Genomic DNA, 21,719 nt, shown 5'->3' on the forward strand with positions numbered 1-21,719 from the left:
TGATAATATCTGGTCAAGTTTCTTTTCTATCATCCCCAAGTCATAAGAGGGTACACTCGTGGGAGCCTGTAATATTGACTGCAGAAAAGATTACTCATTGTTATGTAGGAGGATAGTGGAGTTGATTGCTCCTTAGCTGTCAGGAAACGGCTCTTCTAGAAGCCTTTGAGAATGGGGGTGGCTCAAAGGGAAAAGTTTACTCATGAATACAAGTGATGCCTAGATAATGGAATTTTAGTGATCAAAAGGCAAGGGAAGTGATGCTGGCAGTGGCCTAAACCTTGTGCTCCGAGAATGGTGCTAACGGAGCAGCAATGAGGAAACTGCGCTTTCTACCTAAGTTAGGGAACAAGTTGCTGGGATGTGATGAGCAAAATAGGATACTGGAAGCAAATCTGAAAGTGACAATGGTCTGCCAAGGACAGCTCCAGCCACAATCCAAAGAACAGAACAGATATGCACACCCATGGAAATGACTCATTTGTCACTTAGCTCGTTAGCCCTATTTACACCAAGTGGCCATCACCATCGCCAGTATTAAGGTTCTTTTTTTTTTTTTTTAACAAGGTCACAAATGTTAAATAAACAAACGACACTTTCCTGTGCAGGGCAGGGTAGTGGATGCTGGGGTGTAATTTGTTTGATTGGCACTTACAATCTGCCTCTTCAAAGGGCCTGAATGTGCACCATCCAAAGTAGGCAAGTCTTAGCATAGTACATTATAGTCAGTGAAAATCCGGTAACAGTATTCCTGCAGTCCCCTCAAACAAAAAAGTTATTGTTCAATCATCTTCAGAGTCCATGGGTGTACCATGTGGAGTTATAATCTGGGGCATGAAAAACTACTTAGAAATTTCTATTACCTCTAAAACATTTAATTTGATTCAGCTCAATCTTTATTGGGCACCATAATTTATCTCAGAACACCCATATGGAACAGTTTAAGAAACACTGGGCTGGAGGTCAGCATACTTGGCACAACGGCCAGCAATAAAGTTGGAAAATCTAACCACTCAGTTATACAGGGACTTCTGGAGCATTCTAAGGAAAACTATGGTGCCTTCTCTTTGGAAAACAAAAATAGCAAACACTTATATAATGCTTATTATTATGTGTCAGGTATTGCTTCTAAGATCTTTATATCCATTGATACTTATCATTCACTCAACAACCCAGAAAGGTAGGTATTATTAATACCCACTTAACAGATAATGAAACTGAAGCCCAAAGAGGTTAAATACAACCAGTCAGCAGTGAAGCTGAGAGCCCAACTCAAATCAGTAAGGTTCTAGGGTCCTTACCCTTAATCCCAAAGATGTACTGTCTCTCAAAGTAGAGATAGAAAGTTTCGTGAATTTTGTATTTCACCAAATCTTGCCCCATTTCTCATTGAATGACTAGTTGACTCACAAATTACAAACAAAATCCGGGAATTAATAACTGCAATGCTGCTAAGTCGCTTCAGTCGTGTCCGACTCTGTGCGACCCCAGAGACAGCAGCCCACCAGGGTCCCCCGTCCCTGGGATTCTCCAGGCAAGAACACTGGAGTGGGTTGCCATTGCCTTCTCCAATGCATGAAAGTGAAAAGTGAAAGGGAAGTCGCTCAGTCATGTCCAACTCCTAGCGACCCCATGGACTACAGCCCACCAGGCTCCTCCGTCCATGGGATTTGCCAGGCAAGAGTAGTGGAGTGGGTAGCCAATGCTAACTCTTTGCTGTTCTCTAAATAAAGCAATTTACAAAATCGTCTCACTCTTAGTTTTGCTGTCTCGTTTTCACGTATAGATCTCAAATTGGATAAAATTATCTAAAGTTTAGAGAAGTTTATTTGCATTGATACATTATGGTATCAAGTTTATTGTTCTTAAAGAGTACATTCTTTAAGCTGTGGTACATATACACAATGGAGTATTACTCAGCCATTAAAAAGAATTCATTTGAATCAGTTCTAATGATGTGGATGAAACTGGAGCCTATTATACAGAGTGAAGTAAGCCAGAAAGAAAAACACCAATACAGTATACTAACGCATATATATGGAATTTAGAAAGATGATAACAATAACCCTGTGTACGAGACAGCAAAAGAGACACTGATGTATGGAACAGTCTTATGGACTCTGTGGGAGAGGGAGAGGGTGGGAAGATTTGGAAGAATGGCATTGAAACATGTAAAATACCATGTATGAAATGAGATGCCAGTCCAGGTTCAATGCACGATACTGGATGCTTGGGGCTAGTGCACTGGGACGACCCAGAGGGATGGTATGGGGAGGGAGGAGGGAGGAGGGTTCAGGATGGGGAGCACATGTATACCTGTGATGGATTCATTTTGATATTTGGCAAAACTAATACAATCATGTAAAGTTTAAAAATAAAATAAAATTTAAAAAAAAAGAGTGATTCATATCAGAGTCCAATATATGTGAATACTGCAGGTTTCTTAATTCAGTAAGATACCAAAAGAATAAATACTGGAGAGACATAGCACGTCTTTGTGAGGCAGTGGTATAATTCTTTTCTTCATTGGATAGTCTTTCTCACTCCTCACTGTTAACAATTATAGTCATTATTATTTTCTTAAGGCCAAAAACATGCAATTCCTGATAATTCAGAATCTTCCAGATAAAAAAGTTGAAAATACTTTGTGCAGCTAAGAAAGTCTAAGAATAATATATATATCTATGTTGATTGCTCACCAACCATGAGTACTCAATTTATCACCAGGGACAAAATGTTTTGGGTGTTCTACTTTCTCCTGACTCTTTCCACTCTGCTCCGGTTTTTATCTCTGTCATATTTTTTTGTGTTGGGAAATATTTAAAATGGGTACAGCCAGGTTTTGGATATGGCTAAAGGAAAGTTGAGGCGGTAAAAACATTTAGTTTGTGCTTAATGAGATATACCTCTCTTAATTTTGTGAGGTTTATGGTTCCTGGCATGCTCTCAAAATGCACAACTTTGTGGTTTCTTTTCTAATTTTAAGTAAATGTTTACTTTGGTACTTCATTTTGAATCCATAATTTTGCATTCTTTTTCATAAACTGTGTAAGTTTCAGGCCCCACAAAACCTGGATTTGTCTGTTCTTGGTAAACATTTAGAACTCTCTATGTCATTTAAGATTTTATTGAATATTTCTCTAAATTGTCTCCTCCCCTCTCCTCTATCACCACAGACTTGGTCCAAGTCTTCACTATATCCAGCTTAGGTCATTTGTTCTCACTTCTTAACTGGTCTCCCTGCCTCTAGTTTTGCCCTTTTCAAGTGTCTATTCATACTGCCATTAGAAAATAATCTAACTAAATTGAAAACACTCCAGCAGCACCCCCATCATGTACAGAAATCAAGTCCAGTTCCCCAACATGGCTTCCAGCCAGTCTTGATCTGGTTCCCACTCCACAACCTGCTCTCCTTACACCCGCCATCTTTCCCACTTCTCTGCTCAGCATTGTACAACTTCACACGTTGTGTGAAGTACAACATAAGTTTCCATGTCCCTTGTCCCACTGCCTGTCATATTCACTCCCATTTACTCTTCAAGACTCATTTTGCAAGAACATCTCTTCTTTGATTAAATTTTATATCTTTTTACAATAATCCATACACATACATCTTTATGTCTTTGTCCCCTTCCTTAATGTATCTTGGGAACTGACTGTACCTCTTAGATATTTTTGTACAGCATCTGAGAGAGTGCCCCCCATTTCGTAGGTACTTCATCAATGCTTAATGAACTTCCAACTACATATACGAACAAAATTATGAGGCACATGTTAGGAAAATATTTTGGTAAAAGAAATTTGTGATATGAATCAGTTTATTGAAAACATGGTGGGAGGAGTTATTTGATGGATCATAGGAATTTGAATTAAGGATGCCTCCTCTTTGGGAATCAACATTGTCTTTGGGAAGCAAGAGGAGTTAGATTAGGCTTCAAAACAGAAGCAATGGAAATTTGACACTAATCACTATTTTGAGCTTCTAAAATGAAGGAAAAGAGTTAAAGAAGATAAAAGATCATCCTGGAAAGAGTCAAACGTCCTGAGTTAAATCTCTATCTTCAGACATACATCATACACCTTGCAGGAGCTTCACCTATACTATGTGGTTGGAATTAGAATACAAGTGGGTCAAATACACATATTGATAGGTTATTCCAGGTAAAGGGACTTTAAAATATATCATTATTACAAGGAAATGGATAATGTAGTTTTCTGTGTTTTTTTAAAGCTAGAACCAGTAGTTACTCAAGGTTATATTTCATAAAAGTTGCATCAGTGACAATTAATAGAATAATTCAATAGCTGATGTATCTAATGATGACGAAGATCAAGGAAAGGTAAAACTTCACTCAGGATATAAAAACATAAGGTCAGTAACAAGATGGAATTTTTTTAATAGAAATATTTATTCAAAATTCTAAAAATAGTATCTTTGGCTCTTAGAGTTAAAATTCTGTTTTAGCTATATAGAATATCTCATTTTTATCTCTCAAAGCATAAAAGAAATGTAATGCAACTTTGCTGAACATGTGAGTTTGACTTTAATATAATATCATATCATATATAGTCAAATATAATTAGCATAAAATAAAATATCAATTTTCTCAAATTTCTTTGCCTTCTGTTGTTCTAGAAAGTTTTATCTAATAAAAGATATAGCCAATCTTTTAAATGTTTACTTTAAAAATGCTGAGTTTATATTATATTGCTGCTAAAGGCAATTGAAACAAGCAGATGGAAACACTGCTGAGTCATCAAATAGCACATTATTTTTTTTCTTTTAAAACATAAGTTTTCTCGTTTCACAACAGATACCTGCCTATGTAAAACTTTATTCAAAACAGTAGTCAAAGCTTTTAGGCATGCAAAGCCTTTTGAAATAATTTTTAATCTAACTGTCAATATTTTGAGGATTAAACTACTCTAATAATTTTTAAATTCATGCAGTTAAGAGAGAAATTATGAACTCCTCAAAATAGAGTTTGGTGTGATTGAAAGAGCTTGAGACACACCTGAGATTCAATCCTGAATACACCCCTTCAGCTGTATGACCCTCAGAAGACGCTGCATCTCTCAATTATTTTCTTCAGAAGCTAAAATGAGGCTAAAATAATTCCTACCCTATAGAATTGGGAAGAAAATTACAGGAGAAAATCATTTAAGAAGTTTAGCATAATGCTTGGTCAACCCTCAAGGTGAGGGTGCCCTCTTACCTAGTGAAAAGTGTTAGTTGTTCAGTAGTAACTAACTTTTTGCAACCCCATAGACTGTAGCCCACCAGGCTCTTCTGTCCATGGAATTCTCCAGGCAAGAACACTGGAGTGGGTAGCCATTCCCTTTCCCAGGGGAACTTCCCAACCCAGGGATTGTACTCAGATCTCCCACATTGTGGGCAGATTCTTTACTATCTGAGCCACCAGGAAAGCCTGCCGTCCTATAGTGAAAGTGTAGTTGATCAGTCAGATCCAACTCTTTGTGACACCATAGACTGTAGCCCACCAGACTCCTCTGTCCGTGGAATTCTCTAGGCAAGAATATTGGAGCGGATTACCATTTCCTTCTCCACGGGATCTTCCCCACCCAGGTACAGACTGGGTCTCCTGCATTGCAGGCAGATTTTTTACCATCTGAGCCACAAGGAAGCCTTCCTGTAATCAACTGAGAAATAGATTTTGTTTTAATTTAAAGACTATATCCTTAGTGCTTGCCAATCATTGTCCCTAGCTGACTGTAATTTACAATGTTCAGCCTAATTTTGTCATTAGTCTCTGTGCATGCATTCCAAGTTGCTTCAGTCGTGTCCAACTCTGAGACCCCGTGGACTGTGGCCCTCCAGGCTCCTCTGTCCACGAGCTTCTCCAAGCATGACTACTAGAGTGAGTTGCCACGCCCTCCTCCAGGGGATCTTCCCAACCCAGGGATCGAGTCAGCATCTCTTAGGTCTCCTGCATTAGCAGGGGGGTTCTTTACCACTAGTGCCACCAAGGAAACCCATCATTTGTCTCTGGACTACTGCAAAAGAAAAACAAAATTACTGCACCATCCAAATTGCATTGCAGAGCACAATGTTGATGTCTGTCTGGTTCTGTTTAGACCCTTTACTGATTTTTAGGTGAACTAGTTATAACTGCTCCTGAACTTTGAAAAGGAGACTAAACTGGATTTCTTTTCACTGCTATTAGAAATCAGTTTACATAAGTGTGACTGGTTCTGTTGATCTTTGGGAAAGAAATCCAATTTTACCAGAAAGAAAGTTTTCAGAGTACTTGAGTAGAGACCCCTGAAATTGTAGCTGTTCTCAGGTAATACAATAGGAGGATTAAGTTTCTATGCTCGCTTTAAGTTTCCATATGGAAGTTATATAAGTTGAAACCACTAAACCAGTTCAATGAAACCCAAACTGCTGAGTTTTGCACTGCTTTCAAAGAGGGCTTCTGTTTCTTAACCAGCATGAGCTCAGGAAATTTTCCATTTACTTGAGGGCTGTCATGTAAAGCCACTCGACCAGTTGAGCTCAGATTCAACACAGATTAACTGAAATAGTGGAATGAATCCAATTAGTTGACTTCTCCATTTCACTTTATTTTATAACTGCACTCTATGGTCACAATTCAAAGGAATTATCTTTAGTTTCCTTTCCTTCTTCTAAAAGCTCTAAAGAGCTATTGTTAAAGTCAGGGCTTCAGACATTTTTATTCCAAAAGCACTAACACATGCGGATATTCAGCAGAACACACAGTAGGCACTCTGATCCATCTGCCTCCTTTTTCTTTTAAGAGGCCTCTTAAAGCTCAACCCAAAGCTCCAAACTCAAAAGACATCAGTCTTTTATAACTGCACATTTTTTGAAAGAACACATGAATTTCACACAGTAAGAAAATAGTTAATGTTGAAGACTACATTGTGACAAATTATAGCATTGCTAGAGTATAGTTCCAATTTGATTCACTAGTTGCTGGGCTCATGCTATTGATGCTATTTAGAAATTTCAGAGGTATTACATAGTCAAATATTTTTAAGTAATACATCCAATTAATTTTTCCAGGTTTATTGAGACATAATTGTTGAATAGGATATGTACATTTAAGGTGTTGTTTGTTATTTTAGTTGCTCAGTCATGTCCGACTCTTTTGCGTCCCCACAGACTGGAGCCCACTAGGCTCCTCTGCGTGGGATTTCCCAGGTAGGATACTGGAGTGGGTTGCCATGCCCTTCTCCAGGGACTCTTTCCAACCTAGGGACTGAACCCATGTTTCTTGCATTGGGAGGAAGATTCTTTACCACTGAGTCACTAGGGAAGCACACATTTAAGGTGTACAATTGACATACCGATATACTGCAAAATGACTACCACCATAGCATTAGATAACACTTTCATCATGTCACATAGTTACCAATTCTTTTTACAGTGACAGAATTTAAGATTTACTCTTCTAGCAACTTTCAAGTACATAAGAAATCATTAACTATAAGCACTATCCAATCTATTTTTATATTAGTAATTATATCTATTTTTGGTAATACAAAATAATCAGTCTTTTCAATAAAAATTTCCTTTCTTTAAAAGATCAAAAACTTTTCAATGCCCATGAAACTGCTTCTTAAATACAGACTGCCAGACTAAGAAAAAACACTGCAATACACTTCCTCAAGAAGAGTGACTATATGAAGAAAAGAGAATTGGTGCTTTATTGAGTACCCGCTGTGTGCTACGAACAGGGCTGACTGCTTTCCATGCATTATCTCTTTCAAGCTTCTTAACAACACTGTGAACTAGGTAACATTATCAACCTGTTTCACTTGAGGAAATGGGGGCACAGGAATGTTAAGCAACTAAGTTCTCAGGGCTATTAAGTGAGGGACTCTGAATTCAAACTGTGTTGTTCCCAGTTTTGTTCTCCCAGCTCTAGCCATGCTTTCTGCTTTATTCTAATTTATTCAATTCCTCAACTTCAGTAAATAAATTTCTCATTCAAAAAATTATTTCAGACACATGAGAAGAATCACTGCCATATGTAGTAATAAACCAGTATATTAAAATATAATAAGCCTCAACATATACTTTCTTCAGATAAGCAAATACGTTATTATTTTTTATCTTTTAATATTATTAGATGAATTACGGATTCAGTTCATTTCAGTTCAGTCACTCAGTCATATCCGACTCTTTGCGACCCCATGAATTGCAGCACGCCAGGCCTCCCTGTCCATTATCAACTCCCAGAGTTCACCCAAACTCATGTCCATCGAGTCGGTGATGCCATCCAGCCATCTAGTCCTCTGTTGTCCCCTCCTCCTCAGCCATCTCATCCTCTGTCATCCCGTTCTCCTCCTGCCCCCAATCCCTCCCAGCCTCAGGGTCTTTTCCAATGAGTCAACTCTTCGCATGAGGTGGCCAAAGTATTGGAGTTTCAGCTTTAGCATCATTCCTTCCAAAGAAATCCCAGGACCAATCCCCTTTAGGATGGACTGGTTGGATCTCCTTGCAGTCCAAACTCTCAAGAATCTTCTCCAACACCACAGTTCAAAAGCATCAATTCTTCAGCGCTCAGCTTTCTTCACAGTCCAACTCTCACATCCATACATGACCACTGGAAAAACCATACCCTTGACTAGATGGACCTTTGTTGGCAAAGTAATGTCTCTGCTTTTCAATATGCTATCTACGTTGGTCATAACTTTCCTTCCAAGGAGTAAGTGTCTTTTAATTTCATGGCTGCAGTCACCATCTGAAGTGATTTTGGAGCCCAAAAAAATAAAGTTTGACATGGATTAATCATAGTTAATTATGAATTACACTATGATTAAGTAGCAGTAATATAAGTTCCTTTCTTTGGAAAAAACATGAATAAAGTACACTTTATGCTGTTTTGGCTTGAAAATAAAAATATTAAAACATTTTAAAAGCTATTTAAATGTAATAGCTCTATGAATCGCTCTAACATCTACATAAATAATTTTAATACTTATTTGAAGCTATGTGTGATTAAAAATAAACAGAAGTTGATTTAAAAGGAACTAACTGCATGATTAGTAACCTCCACGTATGACAGTTCCTTGGAAAATGGGAAATCAAACCCTATACATCTTTCTAAACTTTTATATTAAAATTAAAATTGAGAGTGGGTTGCCCTTTCCTACTCAAGGGGATCTTCCCAACCCAGGGATCAAACCCATGTCACCTGCGGCTCCTGCACTGGCAGGCATATTCTTTAGAACTGTGTCACCTGAGAAGCCCCCACCCTGAGCTCAAGACTGACTCCCAAATGGCTCTTACATGACACCTGAGGTCTTCCCTAGAAATGGGCCCAAACTGCAAATTTCACCTTCATCTTTTCTCTGTCTGATCAAAATATTCATTTCCTGAATAAAGTTACTTATTTAAACCTACATCCAGAAAAGTCTCAGATACTTTATGATGACATTTTCTGTGTGTCTGACGTACAAGAAATGCACCTGCTTTTATTCCCAGTCATTTTGTCAAACCCCTTATCTATTCTTTGTTTCCTAACACCCTGTGCCTGAGTATATTCTTCTTATTAAAAGGCAACTCAAAGCAAACAACCTTTTTCCCTAGGTTGTTGTCTAGCTTCTCAAGAGTCACCTGTCATTTTAATTTCCTAATGCAGCAAAGAATGTTAACATCCTCCTCCCGCTCCATAGACTTTCTCTTTGGGAATGGGAAGAAACGTGCATTTGTGCCTCCAGTCCCCTTCTTCCTGCTGACAAAGGAAGGGGAGAGAATTAAGCTCCACTTTAAGAGACTGTAAGGTTCCTTTGAAGAGATCAGGGTACTAGTTTCTCCATTTAATGACAACGAGAGCCTCAGTGTCCTGGATGGCCTGTGCTACGTTTACTTGCTAGGAGTTGGGCATAGACAACACTAAATACCAAGAATCAACTTTCCTGCCAATACAAGAGTCTTCCTAATTGAACGGGCTGAAAGATGAACATAGAGTCCTAGGAAGAGCGAATGTACAGATGGTCAACCACCTTCCATGACAGGAGGCTCCATCACCCTCCATCCTGAAGGCTCCAGTGTGGATCTGATGGAGAGAGGGGAGTGCAGAATCCCAGCCACATACTCCCAGTGTTCCATTCTTAAAGAAGAAGCATCTGAATTCAGACTTTCCTCTCAAATACTCACCAAAGGTGATTAGAAAACATTGAGTAAGTCAGTTATGAAAATCTGGAAAACAATAACACCACAAAATGTAACAAAATAATATCTACTTTGTATTGCATACCAATTATGAAATTCTTGACAGATATTTCTAATCCTGCCATAAACTCCATAAGACAGGAGAAACTAGTCACCTTTCTTGAAATTCAGAAACTGACTTTGTGACTACATGGCTTTTCTGAATTACAGTTTAGTGAAGGCAGGATTAAAACCCATGTTTATTTGCCTTCAGAGTGCATATACATGTGGAGATAGGTAGGTGGAGAGAGGATAGAGATATATGATAGATAGATAGATCAGACAGAGAGAGCGAACACTGTCTTTGGTGACCTCTGAATCAGCTACTCAGAACGGAAAAACAGAAAATGTTTTGGTATGTAGCATACTAAAACCTAAATAAATAAACTTTTAGAGAAATCATTTACCACTCTCTCTTTGTGTCTTAAAGTGTAATGCTTTTTCTTTGGGCATGCAACTGATTTCAACAAGAAAAGTACTTTTTCCAAATTATAAAGTCTTTTGCTTAAAGACACACTAAGAAGCTAGGCAACAAGACATGTTGCATGTGGAAAATGTAGACAGTATAAATATTGACCCTATTCTTTTAGTTACTCCGTCAATCATTAACTGTAGCCACAGTGTGCCCATGACTTTCCAAATTCAACTTTAGGTGCCCTACATAAAATAAACAACAAATCTCAGCCCATGGGAAGTTAACAGTTTTATTCAAAGAACAAGAACATAAATAATTAATTGCTTCATGAAGTATGTGCTAATAGAGGTAGAAATAGAAAGCTGTGGAATTCTGGGAAGCAGCTATAACTCTTCCTGAGGGAATAAGAAGAGATTTTACTAAATATACGACTTCTGCAATACACACACTCAACTCTCTTAAAAGAAAAAAAAAGGAGTGAAAAAGTGTCACAAGAACGCGTAGAGAATATTTTTCACACGGACTTTAAGCTCTCTTAATTCATGACCTTATTACTCCATGCCTGCTTCCATGCAGCAGTCTTCCACCTGAGCTTTTCCTGCTGCCATCACTCAACAATCCACTGCCACCAGATTCTTAAAGCAATGCCTGCATCAGTTAACTCCCAGCTCAAGAGTCTACTTGCTAAACAATCTCAACTATTTCCCCCATCTTAGAAATGCCACCAAAATGTGAAACCCCGTCTGAAATCCTACGACTTCATGTTCAACTTCTACCATTTTGGATATGTTACAGACATCTTCCTTTCCTCCATATTTTCAACTACTCCCTATAGTGGGCTTCCAATCTTAAAGCAAAACAAAAAGAATTTTCTCTTCATCCCATTTTAGATATTAGGTCAATGTCCCTTCATCATGAAATTCTCTGATCCCACACTCTACATACCAAGACCTGCAGGTGTATACTTTTATAAATTCAAATTCTTTCCTTGCAAAACATATATTACATGGTTTACCATTAAATTCTTATGCAATTATTCAACTAATGCTTACATAGGAATATATTTTATGTTATTTGTTTTTAATTACCACTGAAACTCCAAAACCTAATATACTGATGGGGACAAGATAAGTGCAGCTAGATAATATTTTAAATATGTGACTGATTGACTCAATGAATCCTACCCACCGCACACATCTTGTTCTAGCAATGAAACATACCAACATGTACCAATTTTATCCCACAACCTAAAGCCCTGCTACTCTTGCTGTCTGGGCTCCTGGAAGATCCTTCCCAATTTTTCTCTATCCAAATAGTATAAATCCTTCAAAATTCTTTTTAAAAAAGCCTTTGATTTCATTGTCACTTCTGTTTCTGATTTACCATGCAATTTAGACACATATTAAGTAAAGATAAAAGGGAAGTTTTTTTTTAATAACATTTTTCTGATTCACAATCTTCCACCAATAATAAAAAATACCCTTCAAAAGTTATTTTTGCTGCAACTCAAAATTTTTTTAAATATTTTTATTGTTGAAAATGATGACAGCCTTTAATTAAAATAAAATTTCAATTTTAATTTAATTCATGTTTGCAATGGACACCAAGAAATGATCCAAACTACACAGACTCAAAGCATAATGCAAGGAAGTATTAGAAGATGAATACTCGAAGAGGTTCCTAAAGGATTCAGACAGATTAAGACGCTCCTCTCCAGCAGAGAGAAGATACCAGAGAAGAAGGAGATAGAATGGTGACCTGAAAGTGAAAAAGTTTAAGCAATTCTTCACCTCGGTTCTATCAAAGAGAGGGAATGGATGCTTTACCAAACAGAAATAACAACGCCAGTCCGGTTGAGAGGCTTCCTGGGAGAAAAGAGACAGTAAACAGTAGACAGTATGAAACAGAAGTGACCATATTTCCTTTTTATTTCTACCTTTATTCAGTTCCATCTGCTCTAGTGCTCCCTCTACCCTGCCCCATCCCCCATCCCTGCTCCGGTTCTAAACTTTTGATCATACCTTCTACTGTCTCTTTTCTCCCAGGAAGCATCTCAACTGGACTGGCATTGTTATTTCTGTTTGCTAAAGCATCCACTTCTTCTCCTTGATAGAACTGAGATGAAGAATTACTGACAGAGAGCAAAGAGGAACTAAAGAGCCTCTTGATGAAGGTGAAAGAGAAGAGTGAAAAAGCTGGTTCAAAACTCAACATTAAAAAAATGAAGATCATGATATCTTTTCCCATCACTTTATGGCAAATAGATGGGGAAACAATGGAAACAGTCACAGACTTTATTTTCTTGGGCTCCAAAATCACTGCTGGAGAAGGAAATGGCAACCCACTCCAATATTCTTGCGTGGAGAATCCCATGGACGGAGGAGCCTGGAGGGCTACAGTCCATGGGGTCGCAGAGTTGAATACGACTGAGCAACTTCACTTTCTTTCACTTTCTTTCTAAAATCACTGAAGATGGTGACTGCAGCCATGAAATTAAAAGATGCTTACCCCTTGGAAGAAAAGCTATGACCAACCTAGACAGCATATTAAAAAGCAGAGACATTACTTTGCTGACAAAGATCAGTCTAATCAAACCTATGGTTTTTCCAGTAGTCATGCATGGATGTGAGAGTCGGACCATAAAGAAAGCTGAGCATCCAAGAAGTGATGTTTTTAGACTGTGGTGTTAGAGAAGACTCTTGCAAGTCCCTTGGACTGCAAGGAGATCAAACCAGTCAATCCTAAAATAAATCAGTCCTGAATATTCATTGGAAGGACTGATGCTGAAGCTTATGCTTCAATACTTTGGCCACTTGATGTGAGGAGCTGACTCATTAGAAAAGACCCTGAGGCTGGGAAAGATTGAAGGCAGGAGGAAAAGGGGATGACAGAGGATGAGATGGTTGGATGGCATCATCGACTCGATGGCCATGAGTTTGAGCAAGATCTAAGAGCTGGTGATGGAACAGGGAAGCTTGGCATGCTACAGTTCATGCTGTTGCAAAGAGTTGGACACGACCGAGCAACTGAATTGACTGATGGTCACTTCTAAGATTCAGCACATGCAGCATGAGTTTTAAGAAATGCTAAGGGTTACTTTACAGGAAAGTAAACGTCTCTTAAAACATAGAAGGAAAAAGAACAAAGGTGCTGAGTGAGTTTAATGAATTTACAGGCAGACAGAGGTTTGTATAGAATTGTTTGGTGTCTGAATGCTTTCTCCCTTTAAATGTTTGGTATATATTTCAGAGAATATTTTCTGTAGTCAGGCCAATTTTAAAAATGTGTGCACAAAATTAGAAGGCCAGGTAACCAGGCCATAGCCCATGATACTACGAATAAATTAAGTTCACTGTTTAATAACATTAATGTATGCTATGCATGCTAAGTCGCTTCAGTCGTGTCCGACTCTGTGCGACCCTATGGACAGCAGCCCCCAGGCTCCTCTGTCCACAGGATTCTCTAGGCAAGAATACTGGAGTAGGTTGCCATAACATTAAAATAACAGCATATTAAGGCTGATGATTGTTTTCCCACTGAAATATCCCAACCTAAAATCCAAAGGAGGAGTTGATTACATAGCAAAAAAGTCATTTCTCTCTTTAAAATATGAAATGTAAAGCTTTCAATTCCCTTTTTTTGCGGGGGGGAGCGGAATTAGGGGTTGTAAATCTTTATGAAGTAACTACAAGTAATATGTTTAACATTCAATCCAACAGTCACATACAGATAAGAGTTAAGGGTAGGGAAACCACTTAGAAGGGGGGAAAAAAAAGAGAGAGGAGAGAAAAAGCTAATTCACAAAGATGGTGATGGAGAACTATAAAAACAGAAAGATTAGAAAAACAGAGGATTCAGTAGAAGAGGCAAGAAGAGTCTGATAAAACAGAATGACAGGCACAGGAAGTTTGAGACTGGGGAGAAAATTCCAAGAAGTACAGCACAGAGACAGGGCTGGGACCTGTGTCACTGGGTTAGTCAAGCTGCCATTCATTAGACCCAGTGATTCACAGAATCATCACCCATTGTCTCTATCTCTTTGAAATGCTAATTAACCAAAGTCTAATATTAATAACTAGTCCAAGAAGCACAAGATGACTTTAATGGAAAGCTTAAGGCCAAAATTACACACACACAAAAAAAAAACCAGAAAGAAATTTACTTTCAGCCTCCTCTTCTGCTCCTCCCATTTTTCCAGCTCTGGTGCTTTTGTCTTGTTTGGCGTATCTACTGCTTTCTGGCATCTTTCCTGGGTTTGTCTTGCTTTCAGCTGGCTGCTAACATATTCCAGCTAATGTTCTAACTAAATATCAAAGTATACCCTCAAGTACAGGTATATACAGTTTTATTACACTTCTTTTTATTGAGCTTCACAGATATTGTGCTTTTTAAAAATAGAAGTTTTGTGGCAACTCTGCACTGAGCAAGTCTATCAGCACCATTTTGCCAACAGCATTTGATCTCTTCATGTCTCTGTGTCACACTTAGGTTATTCTGCAGTATTTCAAACTTGCTCGTTATTATTGTATTTGTTATGGTGACCTGTGATCAGTGATCTTTACTATCATAACTGGTTTTTGGAGTCATGAACCAGGCCCATATAAGACAATAAACATAACGAACATAAGTGTTCTGTCTGACTGCTTCAAAGATCAGCTGTTCTTTGATAACTCTCCCTCTTCACCCTATTCCCAGAGATAGAATAATATTGAAAATTAGGCCAACTAATAACCCTACAATGACTTCTAAGTGTTAAAATGAAAGGAAGAGTTAAACATCTCCTACTTTATATCAAAAATTAGAAATGTAAAGTTGAGTGAGGAAGGCATGTTCAAAGTTGACACAGGTAGAAATCTAGGCCTCCTTTACCAGTTACCCAAGTTGCGAATGCAAAGGAAAAGTTTTTGAAGGATATTAAAAGTGCTGCTCCAGTGAACACACAAATGACAAAAAAGTTAAACAGTCTTATTGCTGATATGGATGAAGTTTCAGTGGTCTGGATAGAGGATCTAACCAACTACAACATTCCCTTTAAGTCAAAGTTTAATCCAGAGCAAGGCCCTAACTCTCTTCGATGCTATGCAGGCTAAGAGCAGTGAGGAAGCTGCAGAAGAATAGTTTGAAGTTAGCAGAGTCAGGCTCATGAAGTTTAAGGAAAAAAGCTGTCTGCGTAACATAAAAGTTCAGGGTAAACAGCAAGTGCTGTTGTAGAAGCTGCAACAAATTATCCAGAAGATCTAGCTAAGATAATCAATGAAGGTGGTTATACTAAACAGACTTTCAGTGTAGACAAAACAGCCTTGTAGTGGAAGAAGATGCCATCAGGACTTCTCGTAGTTAGAGAGGAGAAGTCAATACCAGGCAGCAAAGCTTCGAAGAACAGTCTGACTCTCTTGTTAGGGGCTAATGCAGCTGGTGACATTAGGTTGAAGCCAATGATCATTTAACATTTCAAAAATCTTAAAGCCCTTAAGAGTTATGCTAAATCTACTATGCTTGTGATCTGTAAGTGGAACAACAAAGCCTAGATGACAGCACATTTGTGTACATGATTTATTGACTATTTTAAGCCTACTGTTGAGACTTACTGATCAGAAAAAAAAAAGATTCCTTTCAAAATATTACTGCTCATTGACAATGTACCTGGTCTCCCAATCCCAAAAGATCTGATGGAGATGTGCAAAAAGATTAATGTTGTTTTCATGCCTACAAACATAACACCCATTCTGTAGTCCATGTATCAAAGAATAATTTTGACTTCCAAGTCTTATTATTTAAGAAAGATTTTGTAAAGCTATAGCTACACAAAATAGTGATTCCTCTGATGGATAAGGACAGTCAATTGAAAAGCTTCTGGAAAGGACTCATCATTCTAGATGCCACTAAAATGTCATGATTCATGGATGACTTTGAAAGGTTCAAGACTTCAGTAGAAGTAACTGAGAACATGGAGGAAATAGCAAGAGAACTAGAAGTGGAGCGTGAAGATGTACTAAACTGCTACTATCTCATGATTAAAACTTGAACAGATGAGGAGTTGAGTCTTACGGATGCGCAAAGAAAGTGGTTTCTTGAGATTGAATCTACTCCTGGTAAAAATGCAGTGAAGACTGTTGAAATGACAACAAATGATTTAGAATATTACATAAATTTAATTAATCAAGCAACCACAGGGCCTTGAGGATTGAATACAATTTTGAAAAAATTCGACTGTGGATAAAATGCTACCAAAAAATTGCATGATACCCAGCAATCACTTCTTGGAAGGAAGAGTCGATTGATGTGGCAAACTTCAAATTCTTACCTTGAGAAATTGCTACAGCCACCCCAACATTCAGTCATCATCCTGATCAGTCAGCAGCCACAACATTGAGGCAGGACTCTCTACCAGTAAAAAGATTATGACTTGCTGAAGGCTCAGATGATGGTTAGCATTTGCAGCAATAAAGTATTTCTAATAAGGTATATATATTGTTTTCAGACAAAATACTATTGAATACTTAAATAGATTACAGAATAGTGTAAACATAACTTTTATATGCACTGAAAAACCAAAAAAAAATTTTTGATGACCTTTATTGCCATATTTGCTTTGTTATGGTGGTCTGGAACCCAGCCAGCAATATCTCCAAGGTATGACTATATACTACTTTTCAGAGGCATGTATATTTTAAAAGAAGAAATCTTTTTAATTCATTCAATAAACAGGAGAATTGTATGCATTAGTCCTGGGAGTCAGTGGTGAATAGGCATTATCCTGTTAGAGCTAAGTGCAGCTCTCCAAGAAGCCAGTGAGCCATAAGAAAGGATGAGCAAGAAGAGCCCGGGTCAGGGACTGGGTGGCAGACCCAATGGAAAGCAAGATGGTCTGGTGGGCACAGAGAGAGTGGGAGCAAAGCGTTCACTGCTTCACTCTGTCCACACTGCCTTGGAGGATAACTTCTCCCAGAGAGCCCTCACTTCATGCTTTTGCTAAAATTTTTAGTTGCATAGTACTGAGATTAAAGTGACATTTGATAATAGAAGGTTCAATTATTTTTGGACAGCCACCACCATCTTAGGTTGAAACACCCATTTTATTTTTTGCTTTGTAATTAAAACACAGTGTGTGCAGAAAACAGAAATAAGGAAAGGGGAGAAGAAAGGGAGGAGCGAAGGCATAAAGGGAAATGGATTGCTTATTAAGAACTGAATAATGATACCATGACATAGCAACTCTGTTTTAGAAGCCTACCCTGAGTGGAATTGAGAGCCTATTTGCACATGGCAAGATTAAGGTATGCCATCTTGCCCTTATGAAATTATTTTAACTGTACACACCATCAAAGAAAATTAGATCATATCTAAAGATTTTCACCAGTTCAGTATCTTAAAGAATATTTTACAGTTTATTATTCAAAGAGGGTACATTTTACATATGTCTTCACACAAACCTGAGATGAAAAAAAAAAAAAAAACATAAACTGTAGTGTCTCAGGATTATAATTTGAAATATTCATGTCTCTCAAGAAAGTCATAATTACTGTGAGCAGCGTTATCTTTACCACTTCATTATGCTGCCAACACTGCAACACTGTAGAGAATGTCTTAGAAGAGATGATTAAATATTGACATTAGTAATAATATGTGCAAAGCACTTTATAATGTATGACTTCAATTCTTAGAACAGTTTTATGAAGTGGGCACCATTTTATCTTCGTTTTTGCTGAGGATGAAACAACATGTAATAAAATTGCTCAAGGTAATAAAGCCTGTTGGTAGTATGGTGATGGTTTACATTCAGATCTGGTTGTCTCAGCCCTGGGCCAGGGCTAATTCTATCTAATCATTTTATCATCCACATCAATATATTTCTAACTCTGTTCAATGGATGCCCAGGCTTTAAAGGAGCCATTTCTGGGGCCATCACAGAGGGATGGAAAGTTGAGGGAACGAGAGGGTCATAGTCTTCTCATATGCAAACCAAGCAGCTCTGCTTAAATATGCTTTTAAAAGTTTGAGTCTAGATTATAATTTAACTTGAAGAACTATTTCTACTGCTAATAGGAAAAAATACTTTGAGAACCATCGATGTAGATTTTTTTAACTTGACTTTTTTCCATGATAAGCTTGAATTATTAAAGAGCACTGAGCACCAGAACCATATGGGGTTCATCAAGAACTAAAGAGAAAGGAAAAACACAATCCCACCTCCGCATTAATAGAAAATGAATCTTACAGGCAGCTGATCAATAATTAAAAATGAAAACAAGTCTTCTCTAATTTACTTGCAGGCTGAGCCCAATTCTGGAATAACAGGCAAACAGCCAAATGCACACACATAAAAGTAAATATGTGGGTCACTGAGATATTTTATATTTCTTCTACATTATCAATTCCAAAATTTTTTCAATTTAAAAAATGTGAATTGGTTTTTTGTTTTCGGCATACTGCACCAAATTTTTACCAATGGGATATAGCGTTTCTCATGGCTAAACCATACATATTGATTATGAATCACTTTCCTTCGACTATGTTTCCTGTCCCATTCCCCTTTCCATTGTCCTTCTTTGTAAAGGAATACCAAAAAAAAAGAAGTGGTAATAATTCCTATCTCATTAATCTGTGCCAAAAGAGTGTTATGTCCTCATCCATGATTCTCTAATCAACTATTTCAATCTACTTATTTTAAATATCTGAAAATACAGTATTTGCCATCAGAAGCCCAGATTTAAATACTAATTTTATCACTGCACTTGACTGTGTCCCTTAATATCTCTGAATTTAATTCTTAAATTAGGGTTAATAATTTCTGATGAAAAATAAAAATGGGATACCAGTTGAAAATACTTTTGCATATCTAGCAAACATAACTTATCATTATTATCACTAGGTGAGAAATTTAAAACTGGTCATTTTAAAGTTAAGATTATAAAATAAAATATAAATTTAATAGTCAAAATAGTTCATGATTTTATGTCTAGATGTAAGGAAATGATTTCATTATGTTATGATGATAGTTAACAAGAAATTTTGTCCACAGAGCTATTATAGTTGCAAGTCTTATAATTATCTGGAAAAGTAAAATTACCATTCATAAATATTGTATATAAATAGATATTGAGATTGTTATAGTTTAAGAAAGAAGAATCAACAGACTCTTCATCTTCCATCTTCTAATCTAAAACATTAAACAATGGTAACATGGAAAAATATTTGCTCTAAAATATGTGTAATGTAAATCATATTTATCTAAAAATGTTTCCAGGCACTCTCTTGTTTAAAATTACATTCTACCAGCTTACAGCAATCTTCCTATATAATTATACAGCTTCAAATTTCACTGGCTTATAATACTAATAAAGTGTGTGTGTGTTAGTCACTCAGTCGTGTCCGACTCTACGACCCCATGAACTATACTCCTCCAGGCTCCTCTATCCATGGGATTCTCTAGGAAAGAATACTGGAGTGGGTTGTCATGCCCTTCTCCAGGGGATCTTCCTGACAAAGTGATCAAACCTGGGTGGCCTGCATTGCAGCAGATTGTTTTACCAAGAGTCTGAACCACCAGGGAAGCCCACTAAAGAAGTACACAAAGATAACAGGTAAAATAATGGTCACAAATTTAAATATGCATTTTCACAGTAACACTTGGCCACAAACTGATAGCATTACTCAAAACAAATCTTGGTTTGCAGTTGGGGAAAAGAAAAAGCAAGCTGATTCAGCCATGTCTTGTATAGTAGTCCTTTACAGGCATATGTTATAGCATTACCAGATGAAATGCACACTTCCCTCACGAGGCCATTTGCCCAGCTCATTTTCTTGGTTACTTTGCTGAAGTAAAAAAGCACAGATTTGTGTTAAGAGCATATACTCTTGTCTATTTTTCTTTGTGGCCAAAGTCTGAGATGCTGCTTGTAGAAACTGGAAAGCATATCTGGCAATAAGAATAATAGCAAATACTTTTCAGAGTATACACTACATGCCAGAACCATGTTGAATGCTTCATAAGAGTATCAATAATAGCAAAGAAATAGTAGTTTTATATGCTAGCCTGGATCCTCAGAGCCTTTTATATATTAACAGGTGGAATTCTCACAATTATTAACCCTATTTTAAAGACCGGGAAACAAAGACATAGAAAAGTACGTACCCTTTCCTTGGTGTCAGAGCTGACAGGTCCGGGATATATATCCAAATTTCCAGACTCCAAAGCCTGAGGGCTTAATCTAAGCCATCCTATAGACCTCACCTAATCAGGGTGATGTGGGAAGATAGAGGACATGAGACACAGTGTTATCTAGATCTAGAAAGGAGTCATTGACATGATCAAGTCCAAGCTCTATTTCTGACTGAGACTGATTATTTACCCAAGGCCCAAAGTCAGGTATGTCAAAGCAGGAAGTATAACCCTGAATTCTTATCACCTTCATGATCCTTTCCAACATACAAGTTAAACTCTTGAGAAAAAAACAAAACAAAACCTGTCATTGATACTTCAAGGGCATCTCCTAAGTTTGTATAAGTAAAAAACTAAACTTGCATTCACACCTTTATCTTATAAAACAATACCAACCAAATGCTTTTGATACTTAAAATTCTTTCTCAAGAGTTGTAACCCTGACTAAGAAGAATGAAAACAATAAAACATCAATCAGAAAAAAAGGACATCAGTGTTTATATTCTAAAACATATATATTTGACAAGATTCTTCAAAACTAACACTAAGAGTGAAATTGCTAATCTAAATCTATTTTCCATCCTAAGCTTGACATTTAATTTCCCAGCACTGACAATGAAATAAAAGCATAAAACCTCTATTGTTGGTAAAGATCTAAGTGTTTACTGTACCTAAGAAGATAGGCTAAATTACTACCTAGATTTGCAAACACAGAATAAGAGTTTGGTAACTAATTAGTTGTGAAATGGGGGAGAGAATGCCGAGTTTAAAACATGCAGCTTGGGAGATTTAGAGGGTGGTGATGCCATAAACAAAATTAGGAAACTCATGAAAGCATCAGTCTGGAAAGAAATTAGTTCAGCTACAAGCCTGTTAAATTTATAGTGTGATAAATTTAATTGACATATAAGATAGTAGGAATGAAGGATAGAAAGGTA

At 37.3% G+C, this 21,719-nt stretch overlaps 2 protein-coding genes across 2 annotated transcripts in view; both read right to left on the reverse strand.

The window, feature by feature from the left end:
• Positions 1-21,719, reverse strand: part of PDE4B (phosphodiesterase 4B) — a 449,624-nt gene that overhangs the window by 393,206 nt on the left and 34,699 nt on the right.
• Positions 1-21,719, reverse strand: part of MGC137454 (uncharacterized protein) — a 269,686-nt gene that overhangs the window by 73,607 nt on the left and 174,360 nt on the right. The gene's annotated exons all lie outside the window — the stretch shown is intronic.

The sequence above is a fragment of the Bos taurus genome, chromosome 3 (assembly GCF_002263795.3).
Source record: "Bos taurus isolate L1 Dominette 01449 registration number 42190680 breed Hereford chromosome 3, ARS-UCD2.0, whole genome shotgun sequence".
NCBI classification, from domain to species: Eukaryota; Metazoa; Chordata; class Mammalia; order Artiodactyla; family Bovidae; genus Bos; species Bos taurus.